The following is an 8,314-nucleotide window of genomic DNA, read 5'->3' on the forward strand; positions in this document are numbered from 1 at the left end:
TCTCCTCCAGCAGTCTGATCCTCTCCTCTAGTGCTTTGTTCTGCTCCTGCTTCTGCTCTTTCTCCTGTTGAAGTTGTCTCACCACTGTCCAGAGTGCAGATATGTCTCTCTCCACCTCCAGCTCTCCTGGTCTGGTTAAGGGGTTGTTGTGCTGGACTGTTGTCTGGGTCTGTGCTGACTGGAGTGTAATCACCTGCTGTTCCAGCTCCACCTGCCTTACCTCCAGCTGGGTGAATTTATCCTTCATTTCAATGAGGGAGAAGTGCTCTGTACTGGGAGGTTGACTGTCTGCTGAGGGTTGCTCGTCTGTGGGGTTATATGATGAAGAGGTCTGGTCTGACCCGCTTGGGGTGGGGGTATCTTTATCAAGGGAGAGCTTCTCCTGCTGGGCTAATTCTTTGATTAGGTGAAAGTCCAGCTGAAACTGTTTGGGGTTGCCCTGTACCAATACTGTTCCAGACTTATATAGATTTATGTTAGCTGACTCAGAGTCCTCGTTGTCAAGTATCCTGAGTTTCCACCCCTCGTTAACCCCCCCTCTCTTAACAGAGGGGTAGTGTGCTAATATAGCACTGTGCCATGCCAGGGGATGGTTTGTGTGGAAGATAAGGTTGCTGATGTTCCCATTTTTGTAATAGTCAGTGTCTCTTGATTTTCCATAAGGAGCTTCATTTTGTGCTCTTTTCTTGCCTTATCATTCTTTACACTCACAGGGTACTGTATTTTAATTACCTCTGAACAGCAGGAGGGAGCTTCTAAGGCCTCTCCATTTGGTTGGGGTAGACTATTCGACTCTCCTGCCATTGTTGGGCTAATGGTCTTTGACACCTCTCACTTGACACGTCAGTGCTAGTTGAAGCTGTATCAAGTCAGTTACAGTTGAATACAGTTGAAGCTGTATCTCTCTCAGTTCCACAAAAAATCCAAGTTTAACTAACTCTAAATCTATCTTTTTTAAAGAAAATGCTGAAAAATGCAGGAGCTCATCTGATCATCTGATCTCTCTCTCTCTCTCTCTCTCTCTCTCTCTCTCTCTCTCTCTCTTCTCCATGTTCTCTCTCTCTTTCTCTCTCTCTCTCTCTCTCTCTCTTCTCCATGTTCTCGCTCTCTCTCTCTCTCTCTCTCTCTCTCTCTCTCTCTCTCTCTCTCTCTCTCTCTCTCTCTCTCTCTCTCTCTCTCTCTCTCTCTCTCTCTCTCTCTCTCTCTCTCTCTCTCTCTCTCTCTTTCCCATATTCTCTCTCCCTCTCTTTCCCCTCTTCTCTCTCTCTCTCGCCCTCTCTTTCCCCTCCTCTCCCCCCCTCTCTCTCTCTCTCTCTCTCTCTCTCTCTCTCTCTCTCTCTCTCTCTCTCTCTCTCTCTCTCTCTCTCTCTCTCTCTCTCTCTCTCTCTCTCTCTCTCTCTCTCTCTCTCTCTCTCTCTCTTTCTCTCCCTCTCTCTCTCTCTCTATCTCTCTCTCTCTTTCCCCTCTCTCTCTCTCCCTCTCTTTCCCTCTTCTCTCTCTCTCTTTCCCCTATTCTCTCTCCCTCTCTTTGCCATCTAATCTCTCTCTCTCTCTCTTTCCCCTCTTCTCTCTCACTCTCTTTGCCCTCTTCTCTCTCTCTCTCTCTCTCTCTCTCTCTCTCTCTCTCTCTCTCTCTCTCTCTCTCTCTCTCTCTCTCTCTCTCTCTCTCTCTCTCTCTCTCTCTCTCTCTCTCTCTCTCTCTCTCTCTCTCTCTCTCTCTCTCTCTCTCTCTCTCTCTCTCTTGCTCTCTCTCTCTCTCTCTCTCTCTCTCTCTTGTCTCTCCCCTCTGTCTCTCTCTCTCTATCTCTCTCTCTCTTTCCCTCTATTCTCTCTCCGCTCTCTTTGCCATCTAATCTCTCTCTCTCTCTCTTTCCCCTCTTCTCTCTCCCTCTCTCTTGCCCTCTTCTCTCTCTCTCTCTCTGCTCTCTCTCTCTCTCTCTCTCCCTTTCTCTCCCTCTTCTCTCTCTCTCTATCTCTCTCTCTCTTTCCCCTATTCTCTCTCCCTCTCTTTCCCCTCTTCTCTCTCTCTCTTTCCCCTATTCTCTCTCCCTCTCTTTGCCATCTAATCTCTCTCTCTCTCTCTTTCCCCTCTTCTCTCTCACTCTCTTTGCCCTCTTCTCTCTCTCTCTCTCTCTCTCTCTCTCTCTCTCTCTCTCTCTCTCTCTCAATTCAATTCAATTCAATTCAAGGGGCTTTATTGGCATGGGAAACATGTGTTAACATTGCCAAAGCAAGTGAGGTAGGTAATATACAAAAGTCAAATAAACAATACAAATGAACAGTAAACATTACACATACAGAAGTTTCAAAACAATAAAGACATTACAAATGTCATATTATATATATGCAGTGTTGTAACAATGTACAAATGGTTAAAGCACACAAGTTAAAATAAATAAACATAAATATGGGTTGTATTTACAGTGGTGTTTGTTCTTCACTGGTTGCCCTTTTCTTGTGGCAACAGGTCACAAATCTTGCTGCTGTGATGGCACACTGTGGAATTTCACCCAGTAGATATGGGAGTTTATCAAAATTGGATTTGTTTTCGAATTCTTTGTGGATCTGTGTAATCTGAGGGAAATATGTCTCTCTAATATGGTCATACATTGGGCAGGAGGTTAGGAAGTGCAGCTCAGTTTCCACCTCATTTTGTGGGCAGTGTGCACATAGCCTGTCTTCTCTTGAGAGCCATGTCTGCCTACGGCGGCCTTTCTCAATAGCAAGGCTATGCTCACTGAGTCTGTACATAGTCAAAGCTTTCCTTAAGTTTGGGTCAGTCACAGTGGTCAGGTATTCTGCCACTGTGTACTCTCTGTTTAGGGCCAAATAGCATTCTAGTTTGCTCTGTTTTTTGTTAATTCTTTCCAATGTGTCAAGTAATTATCTTTTTGTTTTCTCATGATTTGGTTGGGTCTAATTGTGCTGTTGTCCTGGGGCTCTGTGGGGTGTGTTTGTGTTTGTGAACAGAGCCCTAGGACCAGCTTGCTTAGGGGACTCTTCTCCAGGTTCATCTCTCTGTAGGTGATGGCTTTGTTATGGAAGGTTTGGGAATCGCTTCCTTTTAGGTGGTTGTAGAATTTAACGGCTCTTTTCTGGATTTTGATAATTAGTGGGTATCGGCCTAATTCTGCTCTGCATGCATTATTTGGTGTTCTACGTTGTACACGGAGGATATTTTTGCAGAATTCTGCATGCAGAGTCTCAATTTGGTGTTTGTCCCATTTTGTGAAATCTTGGTTGGTGAGCGGACCCCAGACCTCACAACCATAAAGGGCAATGGGCTCTATGACTGATTCAAGTATTTTTAGCCAGATCCTAATTGGTATGTTGAAATTTATGTTCCTTTTGATGGCATAGAAGGCCCTTCTTGCCTTGTCTCTCAGATCGTTCACAGCTTTGTGGAAGTTACCTGTGGTGCTGATGTTTAGGCCGAGGTATGTATAGTTTTTTGTGTGCTCTAGGGCAACGGTGTCTAGATGGAATTTGTGGTCCTGGTGACTGGACCTTTTTTGGAACACCATTATTTTGGTCTTACTGAGATTTACTGTCAGGGCCCAGGTCTGACAGAATCTGTGCAGAAGATCTAGGTGCTGCTGTAGGCCCTCCTTGGTTGGTGACAGAAGCACCAGATCATCAGCAAACAGTAGACATTTGACTTCGGATTCTAGTAGGGTGAGACCGGGTGCTGCAGACTGTTCTAGTGCCCGCGCCAATTCGTTGATATATATGTTGAAGAGGGTGGGGCTTAAGCTGCATCCCTGTCTCACCCCACGACCCTGTGTGAAGAAATGTGTGTGTTTTTTGCCAATTTTAACCGCACACTTGTTGTTTGTGTACATGGATTTTATAATGTCGTATGTTTTACCCCCAACACCACTTTCCATCAATTTGTATAGCAGACCCTCATGCCAAATTGAGTCGAAGGCTTTTTTGAAATCAACAAAGCATGAGAAGACTTTGCCTTTGTTTTGGTTTGTTTGGTTGTCAATTAGGGTGTGTAGGGTGAATACATGGTCTGTTGTACGGTAATTTGGTAAAAAGCCAATTTGACATTTGCTCAGTACATTGTTTTCATTGAGGAAATGTACGAGTCTGCTGTTAATGATAATGCAGAGTATTTTCCCAAGGTTACTGTTGACGCATATTCCACGGTAGTTATTGGGGTCAAATTTGTCTCCACTTTTGTGGATTGGGGTGATCAGTCCTTGGTTCCAAATATTGGGGAAGATGCCAGAGCTAAGGACGATGTTAAAGAGTTTTAGTATAGCCAATTGGAATTTGTTGTCTGTATATTTGATCATTTCATTAAGGATACCATCAACACCACAGGCCTTTTTGGGTTTGAGGGTTTTTATTTTGTCCTGTAACTCATTCAAGGTAATTGGAGAATCCAATGGGTTCTGGTAGTCTTTAATAGTTGATTCTAGGATTTGTATTTGATCATGTATATGTTTTTGTTCTTTATTCTTTGTTATAGAGCCAAAAAGATTGGAGAAGTGGTTTACCCATACATCTCCATTTTGGATAGATAATTCTTCGTGTTGTTGTTTGTTTAGTGTTTTCCAATTTTCCCAGAATTGGTTAGAGTCTATGGAGTCTTCAATTACATTGAGCTGATTTCTGACGTGCTGTTCCTTCTTTTTCCGTAGTGTATTTCTGTATTGTTTTAGTGATTCGCCATAGTGAAGGCGTAGACTCAGGTTTTCCGGGTCTCTATGTTTTTGGTTGGACAGGTTCCTCAATTTATTTCTTAGATTTTTGCATTCTTTATCAAACCATTTGTCATTGTTGTTCATTTTCTTCGGTTTTCTATTTGAGATTTTTAGATTTGATAGGGAAGCTGAGAGGTCAAATATACTGTTAAGATTTTCTACTGCCAAGTTTACACCTTCACTATTGCAGTGGAACATTTTACCCAGGAAGTTGTCTAAAAGGGATTGAATTTGCTGTTGCCTAATTGTTTTTTGGTAGGTTTCCAAACTGCATTCCTTCCATCTTATAGCATTTCTTAATGTTACTCAGTTCCTTTGGCTTTGATGCCTCATGATTGAGTATTGCTCTGTTCAAGTAGACTGTGATTTTGCTGTGGTCTGATAGGGGTGTCAGTGGGCTGACTGTGAACGCTCTGAGAGACTCTGGGTTGAGGTCAGTGATAAAGTAGTCTACAGTGCTACTGCCAAGAGATGAGCTATAGCTATATCTCTCTCTCCCTGTTATCTTCTCTATCCTTATTGCTCTCTCTCTCTCTCTCTCTCTCTCTCTCTCTCTCTCTCTCTCTCTCTCTCTCCCTGTTATCTTCTCTATCCTTATTTCTCTCTCTCTCTCTCTCTCTCTCTCTCTCTCTCTCTCTCTCTCTCTCTCTCTCTCTCTCTCTCTCTCTCTCTCTCTCTCTCTCTCTCTCTCTCTCTCTCTCTCTCTCTCTCTACTATTATCAGACACTGTCCATTTTTACAGGTGCTGCCCACTGTGACAGGTGAAACATTATTTCTACTATTTTAGTGTCAGGAAGAGTTGGACGAGATAGGCTTATTCTGCCCCCCTGCCCCCCAAAAACACCCTCTATGGCCCGCTATGCACCACCCTGCCATGACACTCTGGACGCAATCACCAGAACACTTAAAATGAGGGAGGAGAGGGAGGAGAGGGAGGAGAGGGAGTAGAGGGAGTAGAGGGAGGAGAGGGAGGAGAGGGATTAGAGGGAGTAGAGGGAGTAGAGGGAGTAGAGGGAGGAGAGGGAGTAGAGGGAGGAGAGGGAGGAGAGGGAGGAGAGGGATTAGAGGGAGGAGAGGGATTAGAGGGAGGAGAGGGAGTAGAGGGAGTAGAGGGAGTAGAGGGAGGAGAGGGAGGAGAGGGAGGAGAGGAGAGTGGCTGTATTCTCCCTCCTCTGCTTTTACTGCAGAGCCAAACAATAGTTTCATATACCTGAGCAGTGTTTATATCCCCAACACAGACACATACACACACATGCACAGAAAAACACGCAAACACACACACACACACACACACATCACAGAAACCTGGCTCAGAAAATTAATTATGTCTCCACCTGGAGACAAAGCGAGAGAAGGGGGATTAGGATGAGAGGGTGGTGAAATGGAGGAGGCCCAACGGAACTGTATAAAACCAAGCAACGATGGAGAGAGAGCGCGAGAGAGAGAGAGACAGAGAGAGAGACAGAGACAGAGAGGTGAAGGGGCGACAGATGGTTCTGTGCATGTTGCTAGGCTCTACAGCAGTGATGGCTCCTCAGAGGAGGGGAGGACCATCCTCCTCAGTGAATTTCATAAAAATATATATTTTTAAACATTTTAAAAGTTATCCTTTTTAGATCAAACTATACTAAATATAATCACGTCACCCAATAATTAAAATACACTGATTTGCAATGAAGGTGTACAGTCGCCTTAACAGCACTCTGTAGAGTAGCACCGTCGTGTAGCCAGAGAACAGCTAGCTTCCGTCCTCCTCTGGGTACATTGACCTCAATACAAAACCTAGGAGGCTCATGGTTCTCAACCCCTTCCATAGACATACACAGTAATTTCAACAACTTCCGAAGGACGTCCTCCAACCTATCAGAGCTCTTGCAGCATGAACTGACATGTTTTCCGTCCAATCAAAGGATCAGATAATTAACCTAGTAGTTAAAGTAAAATCTACAGCTGTCTAGCACTGCAGTGCATAACATATGGTGAGTAGTTTACACAAAGAGAGAGAAAGACAATAGTTGAACATTTATGAACAAATTAATTTATTCTAAAAATAAGAGAGATAAAGATTGTCATTTTTCTTTCACTTTCAGTTTCATTTTCTTAGCTAGCAAATGCAGATAGCAATTTTAGCCTAGTTAAACACTGCTGCTCAAACTGCAGGGCATAACATGTGGTGAGCAGTTGACACGAAGAGACAGAAAGACAATTGTTCAACAGTTTTGAACAAATTAATTTATTTTAAAATTTTAAGAGAGAGAGAGAGAGTGTAATTTTTTTGCACTTTCAGTTTAATTTACTAGAAGCTAGCAAATGCAGTTAGAAAATTTAGCCTAGTTAAACACCCTGCTCAAACAGAGGGATGCTATGTTAGCTGGCTGGCTATGAATTTCCAACACAGAACTCTTCCAAATACATTCATTGCCACCGGTGCCCAGCTATGCTGACTAGGACGTTACTTTGGCTAATAAGGTGACAACGATGGCTTGGAAAGGTTTTATCGCCTGGTCACAGACAGCTGATGTGTTTTGAAGTCCACAAGCGAAAGGGGAAGCAGGTGAGAGAGGAGGAGAGAAGAGGAGAGAGGAGGAGAGCGCTTAGATGTGAGAAGGATTAGAATGTGGCTGCTATGAGCATGAACAGTGTGTACGTGTGATCAGGGGTGTATTCATTCCGCCAATTATGTTGAAAAACATTTCTATAAAACGGAAGCAAATGTATCAAAATGGGGATAAACATAACTGAATTTGAAACTCTTGTTTGCAACTGTTGGACAGATGACTCCACCCGTTGTCAGCTAGATGCAGGCAAGAGTGTGCAAGGCGAACATTGAATGTCACTGTCTGTCCATCTGTCACTGTCTGTCACCTCAAACTTGTCTCTCGACCTTGTGCACCTACGCTGTAAACTGTCATTCATAGGCTAGGTTGTAGCAGACCTCTACATGATGGGTACAGGAAACCTGTCGCTGTTACATGGACCTGGGTGAATGGAATATGAGGGACAGACATCCAATACGCTGTAATAGAAATAAGGCTCATGAACCAAACAGACTGGTCCTCCTTCATCTTAAACGGCACTGACCACCGCTGCCATACATTATACAGGTTCTGGGATATTCTTCAGGCACAGCAGACAATGCTCTGGGTGTCCCAAACGGCGGCCCTTTCCCCTATGTAGTGCACTACTTACGTCCAGGGCCCTATAAGGCTCCAGTTTAAAGTAGTGCACTACAAAGGGAATAGGGTGCTATTTGGCACAGCAGACGCGTGCTCAGGGCCCGGGGCACTCAGGCCTGAGAGTTATCGACTGACTGACTCATGTGTGATGAATGGTTTCATCTACTTGGAAAATACAGTCTGTTCAAACGGAGTCCAAAATGAGTCCAAAACGGCATCCTTTTATTGTGTCCTATTTCTACCAGGGGTAATAGGGCACTTAACACTTTCAGTAGTTTACCAGGGGTAATAGGGACTAACACTTTCAGTAGTGCACTATATAGGGTACATTACAGTCACAACCTTATAGCTATATGAGGTATATTTGAAGAGTTTATTTCCAAAGCGCTTTATCCAGCAACTTTTCCACATTTGTGTTTTTAT

The sequence above is a fragment of the Salvelinus alpinus genome, chromosome 7 (genome assembly GCF_045679555.1).
Source record: "Salvelinus alpinus chromosome 7, SLU_Salpinus.1, whole genome shotgun sequence".
NCBI lineage: Eukaryota > Metazoa > Chordata > Actinopteri > Salmoniformes > Salmonidae > Salvelinus > Salvelinus alpinus.